Consider the following 8136-nt stretch of genomic DNA (forward strand, 5'->3'; position numbering starts at 1 on the left):
CAGAAGAGGGAGTCAGATCTTGTTAAGGATGGTTGTGAGCCACCATGTGGTTGCTGGGATTTGAACTCTGCACCTTTGGAAGAGCAGTTGGGTGCTCTTACCCGCTGAGCCATCTCACCAGCCCTCTTTCTTTCTTTCTTTCTTTCTTTCTTTCTTTCTTTCTTTCTTTCTTTCTTTCTTTCTTTCTTTCTTTCTTTCTTAATTTCTTTCTTAATTTCTTTCTTTTTTAAAGACAGGTTTTCTCATGTAATCATGGCTGTCCTGGAACTCTATTTCTCTCTATAGACCAGGCTGCCCACAAACTCACAGAGATCCGCCTGCCTTTGCCTCCCAGATTCTGGGATCTACCTCCTGTCCATGTGGTTTGTTATTAGAGTTTTGTAAAGATTGCTTATGTGAGTGAAGAGAATACTGGCTTACCTAGGGGTGAAAATCTAAACTTCCTTCATCTTAATCATTTAGCCTATCATGCATACTTATTCTGCTTAAGATAAAAATGAATGGATTTTTATTCTGGTGACTTGGACTGTAATCCAGATTAGTATTTTGATTAGCAGTATGTTCTATTGTACATCACTTTGACCTCACTGCCTCTTTTGTATTGGGAATAAGTATGTCTGTCTGTCCTCTTCATTCAAGGACATGGGCTAGTAGATGACTAGCTATTAAAACAATGTTCTGTAAGCACTAATATGGTCTCTTTTATTTTGGGAATACATCGGTGCATGCAGATTTCTTAGCATTTATTCAGTTAGTAAAACAGGAAGTTTTTAGAGGTGTGCAGTGAGGCAGAAAGTATCTCTAGGGAAGACTGTCAGCTCTTAATATGAAGAACACTGATAAACTACTTGCCAGAATTGTTTCTTAGAATTGATAAGCATAGAAATTAAATTATAATTTACACCTAGATATCTAAGGCCTAGATGACTAAAGTCTGGAGTGTATAATAGGGTGTCAGTTTACTGATTTACATTGAGAAAGTAGCTTACAAATGGACTGCTTGTGCTCAACCAGTAAGTGCCTTTGTTGTTTTTTTGGTAGAGAGACCTATCTATATCAAAAGCAGATTATAATCTGAAGATTGATTGGTAAACCTGTAATGGTCTAACAGCAATGTCAAAATTGTTATACCCCAAGTACATTGACAAATCTATCTGCACAGCAGCAGATCTGGGTCAGGGCACTCTCCAGGGACAGTGCAGGAGATACAATGCTGAGTTTATTTAAGCACCCCTCCTCATTCATTTGATTTGACTTTAGCTTCAAATAGTCACAAACAAGATCTCCACCCTGGTTCTCATGTTACTTTTTTTGGATTTTGTATATTTACTTACTCCATTCTAGAGCTCATTTACCCTTTTATGTTTGGTTCCTCACATTTTTACTTTTTAAAATTGACTTCAATTTTAAAAGAGCCTTAGCTATGTGTACTGTGTACTGCTTCATATGTAGATTCAATTTATTCTTGTAGAGTTGAGAGAGATAAATTATTCCCAGTACTTCTAGTACATCTTTGCTTTGCAAATACCTGGTAGTCCTGATCTTTCTTACCGCTTGTCTTTCTTTTTGAGAAATACTGAGGTATACTTTATGTAGTATACAATTATCTTGCTTTAAGTTTATAGCTTAGTGATTCTTAGTTATAATAATTTGGAAAATTATGATCAACACCACTGTCTAATTTTAGAATGGAAAATATTATCATCCATGAAAGAAAAGTCTAGAGTCATCTGTAGTCAGTTCTAATTTCTGCTCCTACTCCCAAACAAATACTAGTTTGCTCTTACATATTTGCTTGGCCTTTTTCATAATAATTGAGATCATATAATATAGCCTTTTTCTTTTTCTTTTGTCTTTTTTCATTTAATATGTTTGAAGATTATTCATATTATATTGTTTCATTACTTTTTTGAGATATATATAGATATATATATATATCTATATATATCTATCTTGGGGTATATATATATATATATATATATATATATATCCCCCAAGACGGTTTCTCTGTGTAGCCCTGGCTGTCCTGGAACTTAGAACTCCGCCTGCCTCTGTCTCCCAAGTGCTGAGGTTAAAGGCATGTGCCACCACTGCCTAGCTCAGTATTTTTTATTGTGAGGGATATTTTATTTTGATAATTTATATATCAACTGTTGAGCATTTGGTCTCCTCCTCCACCCCTACCCCATTTCTCTCTCTCCCCATTTCTCTTCTCTCATTCTTCTTCCTCCCTACTCTTTCCTGACTTTACCTTAGCTGGGTTTTGTTGTTCAGTACAGGTTGGCCTTGAACTTGCAATTATTTTTCCGTTTTGCTATTTGAGTGCTATAATTTCAGGTATGTGCCAGTATGTCAAGTTTTAGATTTCCTAGTTTTAGCCTTTTCGTTTTCTGAACCTCTGTTACTGAGACTTGGTGTAGTTATGTTTTGTTCTCTTTTTAGTACTTTATAACTTTTGGATGATGTTTAAATGAAATTGTTTAATTAATTTACTTTTGGGATTATTTATTGTATAATGAAATTCAATAGGCTTTTTTTTTTTTTTTTTTTTTTTGGTTTTATATCCTGTAGCTATTCCCAATTTGATTATTCACTTATGTCATTGTTTTCTTGCTTTATTTTTGTGAATTCTTTGGAATCATATCTTCAACAAGTAGAGGTAAACATCTTCCTGTTCACAGTTGTATGTTAAGAATTTCCACTATGCTGCCAAATAGCATTATTGAAAATAGTGCCAGTGTTTTATTGATTTTTTTTTTTTAAGAGGATTTAGTTGTTTACTGCTGAATATGATTTTTTTGTTTTATTTTTGAGACAGGATCACAACTGTATTGTTCTAGTTGGCCTACAACTTGCTGTGTAGACCAGGCCTCTAACTCATACAGAGATCTGCTTGCCTCCTCTTCCCTTGTGCTGGGATCAAAGGTATCCATTAACTATTGTTAACTGTTGGCTTTCTGTGCCTCCTTATTAAAAAAAAAAAAAGTGTTAACTTGCCCAAATGCTTTTTCATGCTTGCCTATTGAGTTGATCGTGTCGCATCTCCATTCAGTTAATGTGGTATTGATACTCTTACAGTGAACTGTTTTTGCATTTCTGGGATACTTTGACTTGGTCTTGGTGTACAGTTTATTTTGAGACAAGGTCTTACTCTGTAACCCTGGTTGACTTGCATGGAATTTGCTTTATTTATTTAGACTATCTTGACCTCCAATTTGAAATAGTCTTCTTTCCTCTGCTTATTGAGTGCTGGGATTATAGTAATGTGTTCCCATGCCCAGCATGTAATCTTTTAAATATGCCTGTGTACTTGGTTTGTTTATATTTTCTTGAGTTTTTGCTTTCATATTCAAGGAGTATTAATCTTTAGATTTCTTGTGGTTTCTTATCTGTCCTTAGTATTCAGATCATGGCTGCTGTCATCAAGTGTGTTATTATTTCCTCTTCTAATTTTTCTCCTTTAACAGCAAAAGTTATTTACTGTTAAAGTTAAGAAATATAGGGCTGGGGAGATGGCTCAGTGGGTAAGAGCATTGACCTTCCTTTTTTTTTTTTTTTCCTGTGGTTTTCGAGACAGGGTTTCTCTGTATAGCCCTGGAACTCACTTTGTAGACCAGGCTGGCCTCAAACTCAGAAATCTGCCTGCCTCTGCCTCCCGAGTGCTGGGATTGAAGGCGTGCGCCACCACGCCTGGCTAGCATTGACCTTTCTTCCCAGAGGTCCTGAGTTCAATTCCCAGCAACCACATGGTGGCTCACAACCATCTGTAATGGGGATCTGATGTTCTCTTCTGGTGTGTCCGAAGACAGTGACAGTGTACTCACAAACATAAAATAAATAAATAAAAAAAGGAAATACATTTTTTGTTTTTTGTTTTGAAGCTGACTCTCAACATGTCGTCTCAGCTGACCTCAAATTTTACTTTTCTGTTGCTGTGAAGAACACTATGACTAAGGCAATTTATAGAAGAAAGCATTTAATTGGGGCTTGCTTACGTTTCAGAGCGTGAGTCTGTGACTATTATGACGGAGTATGGCAGTAGGCAGGCAAGCATGGCACTAGAACAGTTCCTGAGAATTGATATCCTAAGACATAATCATGAGGTAAAGAAAGAAAAAGGTAACAGGAAACAGTGAGGGCTTATGAATCCCAAACCTCAGTGACACACATTGTCCCCCTCCCCAATCCTTCCCAAACAGTTCTACCAGCTGCAGCACAGCATTAAAATATGGACCCTATGGGGTCGTTCTCATTCAAACCACCATACTCACTATGTAGACTAGACTAACCTTGGTCTTATAATGATCCTTCTACTACTCCTTCCTAAGTGCTGGGATTATGAGTTTAGCCACCATGCCTGGTTGAATCCTCTAATTTCTCAAAGAGTTTGAGTAGTACTGACTGCAATGTGTGTTAGATGTTTGAAATTTAATAGTAAAGCTCTTTGGTCTTTAACTTTTTTGGGGGAGTGGGGAGGAAGCTTTTATTTTATTACTAATTTATTATCTTGCCATAGATCTGTAGAGTTTTTATCTTAAGTTAGCTATGGCAGAGCTGGGCAGTAGTGGTGCACGCCTTTAATCCCAGCACTTGGGAGGCAGAGGCAGACTGATTTCTGAGTTTGAGGCCAGCCTGGTTGGTCTACAGAGTGAGTTCCAGGACAGCCAGGGCTATACAGAGAAACCCTGTCTCGAAAAACAAAAACAAATAAAAAAGTTAGCTATGGCAGCTTCTTTTATTTATTTTTTTCTTTTCATTTAGATGTTCCAATTTTTTGAATGTAAGGTTGTCCGTATCATTGATTCTTTGACCAGTTGCTTATTTAGGGTTAGGTTTATACTATGAATTTTTCACTTTTTCTTTGGTTGTTGACCTAGTTTGATTATGTTGTGGTTGAAGATAATTCATTATAAATTCTAACCTGGTTAAGTTTATTGAGAATTGTTCCCCAAGTATGGTGTATTCTGATGAATTTTAATTTTATTAGAGAAGAATGCATGTTTATTGATACTGAGTAATATATTCTGGATGTGTGTGCCAAGTCTAATTTGTGTAGAGTGTTGTTCCAGAACTTCTGTTTCTTTGTTCATATTTAGTTCAGAATTTTTTCCCTTATTAAAAGAGGTGAAGTGTCCAAATATGGATCTCGGTATTTCTCTTTTCAGTTCTCTAGTTACTCGGTATATAATTTTATAATTGTTATATATTGATGAATTAACTCTTTGACCCACATGCATTGATTTGGCCTTTGCAATGATTTTTGGTTAAAAATATATTTTGTCTGCTATTAATATGAGGGCTTCAGCCTTTTTTTATTAGTTTGCACTGATTTTTCCCATCCTTTCATTTTTAAACTATTTGTGCTTATTGTCTTAAAAGAAATCAGTTCTACTGATCTGTCTTTTATGAATTTAGCTATTTACATTTAAAGTGATTAGTAATAAGGAAGCATGCCAGTCACTTTACTATTTGTGTGCAGTCAGTTACTTACTGACTTCTGTTGTTTCTGTCAGCCATTGGCCTGTACATTCTTTGAGTGTTGATCCCTACAATGAAAGGGAAAAATGTATTTTGTGTCTCACATGTGTTTAGAAGCTGCTGAGGAAGCCATTTAACTTCAGCACAGTAGGGTGGAAAGAGCAGTCAGTGTCTGTGAGCATGTACCCAGAGTGATTCATTGGACATACCAAAACACATAGTGCAGATTTTTGTATAACGTACTTACCATACACAATTGTAAACGAGCCATACCAGGGATATGATCTGTTCCCTTAGATTCCTGCTGCTTAGCTGGTGAATGAAGGATGACAGCTACGCACCAAAGGTAAGCAATAGTTTTCTTCATTAAGGCGTCTTATAGACATTGCATGTGTCTGGCTGGGCATTAGAGTTCTGGAATATAGTGGTAATTCTCTCTCTTATACATGGAGGATATCCTTAAGTAGATGCTTGAAACCCAAGAGTAGTAGTGATACATATTCTTGTAATAAAAGTTTATTTTTTAAATTAGGTGCAATAAGAGATTAACCATAATAATTAATATCAAATTGATTAATTTGAACTGAGTATAGATTAGTGATAGGTACTTAGCACTGTGTAAAGCACTGTTTTAATCACTGTTTTAGTGTTGTATTGCTGTGAAGAGACACCATGACCATGGTGACTCTCAATTGGGTGCTTGCTTACAGTTTGAGGCTTAGTCCATTATGGAAGAGAACATGGTGGGTCACAGGCAGGCATTTGTTGAAGTAGTTGAGAGTTTTACACTGTGATCTTGGGCAGTAGGCACAGAGACAGGTAGCCAGGCAAGCAGGGGTGGTGGTGGTTGTGGTGAGGGGAGACGCAGGCTCACAGAGACACAGACACATTGGGCCTGTTTCTTTTAAAGCCTCCAAGCCCATCTCTATGGACAGTCCTCCTCTAACAAAGCCACACCTTCTAATCTTTCTCTAACAGCTCAGTTACTGGGGACAAGCATGCAAATATATGATGGCTCATGGGCCAGTCTCACTCAGACTACTACTAATCCCAGTCATTACTGAATAAAATATGACTGCTTGTCTGTTCTCTTTCAGAGTATCTTAGCATACTCCTTTTTTTTTTTTTTAAGTGAAACATAAATGTGGCTAGTTTTTCTTAGCATATCTAGTTTTAGTGTGTGATTCTTTTGAGAAAGAGTTTTTACTCTGTATCTCAGGTAGCCTTTGACCTTGTAATTCTACCATGTCTCATTTCTAGGTGCTGAATTACAGGTGTGTGTCACCGTGCCTGTTCTTTAGTATATCTGAATTGCCATGATCTTGTACTTATAGGGCTATTACTAAATACAATGTACTACTTGAACAAAAGCACTGCAGTCATTTTTTGATAACCCACGATGCTGCTAAGTGACTATTTTTACAGAGAATTTGCTGGACAAAGGAATCTTTCACATCTTAGGTGAGATGGACTGGGACAGTATCAGATTGCAACATACAATTCAGAGTGGTATAAAACTTAGAAAACTTTTATTTTTGAAATTTCCTATTTAATGTTTTTGCACCATAGTTGACTGAAGTTGAAAATAGTGGAACCTCAATAAAAGGGGACCATGGAGTTGGTACCAGTAATTTTTGTTGCTCTATGATTGTTTCAGTAAAGGAATTTTTCTTGGAGCTTGTCACTGTTCTATTCTATAACATCTCTGAACAATTTCTTCCCCTATGATCTACAAATCAAACATAACCTTCCTTCACATTATAACTCTTTATGATTTTATAATCTAACAGACTTTATTTGAAATTTCGGTGATACAAGGAAGGGATTTGTAATGTGGTTTTCCCAAAGTCATAATAGCTACTGCCTTTTGTCCAGTGACTGTTAAATTTATAAAAACACTGAAGATACATTATCTTTTTTTAATCTTTAGAAGACTTAGGTTCAATTGACATTATTTTTATGTTTTTAGTTGAGCAAGTTGATGTTTAGAGATATACTTACACCTAGTGAGTATACTATTTAAGTAGCAAAGCTAAGAAACAAGACCAGTTCTTTCTGGTTCTTTATATGTTAGTACTTTTAGTTATAGAATACAGACATTTAGGATCTTCCTGAAAAGGCAGAGTAAGCTTTTCTTATTTTTTAGACAATATTTTCTTATGATAAGTTAGTGTGTAATGATTTTAATTGAAGTAAAGCCTCTCTCTTATTCTCTCTTCTTCCTTCCTATGCTCAGAATTGAACTTAGGTCCTTGAGCATGCTAAGCAAACATGAGGTTCTTTTTCAAAAATGAGAATAGAGCCAGGTGTGTTGATATGTGTCTTTAATTCCCGTACTCAGTAGGCAGAGGCAAGTGGATTTCTGTTAGTTTCAGGACAGCCAGAGCTACATAATCCAGACTTTGTCTCAAAACAAAAACCAACCAACCAAGAGGATAGAATGTGTAGTGTGTCAGCTGGTATTTGTTTTTTCTTTTCTTTCTTTCTTTTTTCTTTCTTTCTTTCTTTCTTTCTTTCTTTCTTTCTTTCTTTCTTTCTTTCTTTCTTTCTTTCTTTCGTTTTTCGAGACAAGGTTTCTCTGTATAGCTCTGGCTAGCCTGGAACCCACTTTGTAGACCAGGCTGGCCTCGAACTCAGAAATCCGCCTGCCTCTGCCTC

At 36.2% G+C, this 8136-nt stretch overlaps 1 protein-coding gene across 5 annotated transcripts in view; it reads left to right on the forward strand.

Moving 5' to 3' along the window:
* Positions 1–8136, forward strand: part of Stag1 (stromal antigen 1) — a 305967-nt gene that overhangs the window by 15637 nt on the left and 282194 nt on the right. For 2 of the 5 annotated variants that reach the window (XM_029543699.1, XM_029543701.1), the window contains exons 1-2: positions 2819–2925; positions 5776–5824. The exons of 2 other annotated variants lie outside the window; for them this stretch is intronic. The gene's annotated coding sequence lies outside the window, so the exon portion shown is untranslated. Of the gene's footprint in view, positions 1–2818; positions 2926–5775; positions 5825–8136 lie in introns of those variants that run through there. One more of the 5 variants, XM_029543700.1, reaches the window with a different exon arrangement.

The sequence above is a fragment of the Mus pahari genome, chromosome 10 (assembly GCF_900095145.1).
Source record: "Mus pahari chromosome 10, PAHARI_EIJ_v1.1, whole genome shotgun sequence".
NCBI classification, from domain to species: Eukaryota; Metazoa; Chordata; class Mammalia; order Rodentia; family Muridae; genus Mus; species Mus pahari.